Below are 1555 nucleotides of genomic sequence, written 5' to 3'. Positions count from 1 at the left end.
TCAGTCTGAGCAGCAGAGAGACGCCTTCAGCTTCACCACTTCCTGTTGACGACCTCAGCACGTCACTGGTGTCAGTGTCCCTATATACGTATGTATAGATATACATGTATGTGTATATCTACGTGTGTAAACTGTGTATTCATAAACACACAGACATGTATAACGAGTGTGTGTTTCCAGACGACGCCACACATCCAGACGACGTTGTGGTAACCGCACGGTGTCACATGACGTGGTGGCCGCTGCAGCTCAGGTTGGCGCTGTGTGTCTGCTGGTGTCTCACTGTGATCACTGATCAAACCAATTGTTAGCTAGCTAGCTTAGCATTAGCCTGCTACAATAAGATGGTTAAAGTCACACGGCTTCGGATGCACCTGTGTGTGTACACGTGAAGTCGTCAGCTGTGAGAAGCAGGTGGAGTTTGACACTGTGGTGAGCTGAGGGCGGGACAGGAAGTCTCAGTGCTGGTCAGGTCTTATCTACAAGTCACACATGGAGACCAGCGTCAACTCACAGCTGACAGACAGGAAGTGACTGACGGACAACGGATTGTGTTAAAGGCTTTTGCTCAGCTGAGTCAGTTAGGAGAACTAAAGAGGAGAAGTAAGAATGATGTCAATCATGTGTCCATTAACTCATTGTTGATAATAAGAAAAACACTTGATAATAAATAAACAATAATAATTATATTGATCCACTTCCTCTGGCTGAGGTGTTGTACGTGAAGCAGGGATCTGCCCCCATCCCTTCCAGCTTGTCTTTAAGAGTGGGGGGTTGGATGGTTTTAAATGCGCTTGAGAAATCAAAGAACGTAATCCTCATGTAAGAATGGGCCATGAAGGACGTGTATAAATACAACCTGTGTGTTGATGCTGTGATTCTGTTTCCTGTTTACACATATAATCATTTCTCCAGGTGTTCCTGATCACAGCAGGTAGACCGACCATGAAGCTGCTGTTTTTCTCTGCAGCTGTTGAACATCTTAAACAAGTCGTATGAACTGTCCTGTGATGTCAGAGACATTCATTGTTTGGAGCATAGATCTGCTTTTCTCTGTTGCTAGGTAACGCAGTGTTGCCAAACACTTCATCTCCACTGATCAGGTTGTTTCAGTTGGAGATGTTATTACATCTTCGATCATTATTCCCTCTGACTGAGTGGAATCTGTTCAGTGATTCAGATTGTTTAAGGTTTAAAACACTGACGTGGAGTGACGGCAGCTCTTTCAGAGGAGTCCTCTCCACTGCTGCTAACTTCTCTCAGACTGAGGAGCTGCTGGTCGAGTGTCTCTGTGAGGCAGGACTCACCTGCCCGTTATTATTGTTTCTCCCAAATCAGCAAGACTTCAGGTGACGTAAAATCCCAGCGACGCCTTGACCCCGGAGAGGAACCACAGCTGTGGTCGGCGTGGGGAAGCTTTCAGTAGATTGAGGAGCCTGAACAACCATCAGCAGCACCACGCCGTTCAGACACACAGCGCCGGGCCGACTGCTTTCCTCCACGTTACTGAACCCTGACCCCCCGACAATAACAGTAACCTCTAGAACTCACTGTA

Source organism: Seriola lalandi, unplaced genomic scaffold (genome assembly GCF_002814215.2).
Source record: "Seriola lalandi dorsalis isolate HSWRI2012SDOR001 ecotype SW California unplaced genomic scaffold, Sedor1 jcf7180002054966, whole genome shotgun sequence".
Taxonomy (NCBI): Eukaryota; Metazoa; Chordata; class Actinopteri; order Carangiformes; family Carangidae; genus Seriola; species Seriola lalandi.
Note: the sequence above shows the minus strand (reverse complement) of the source record.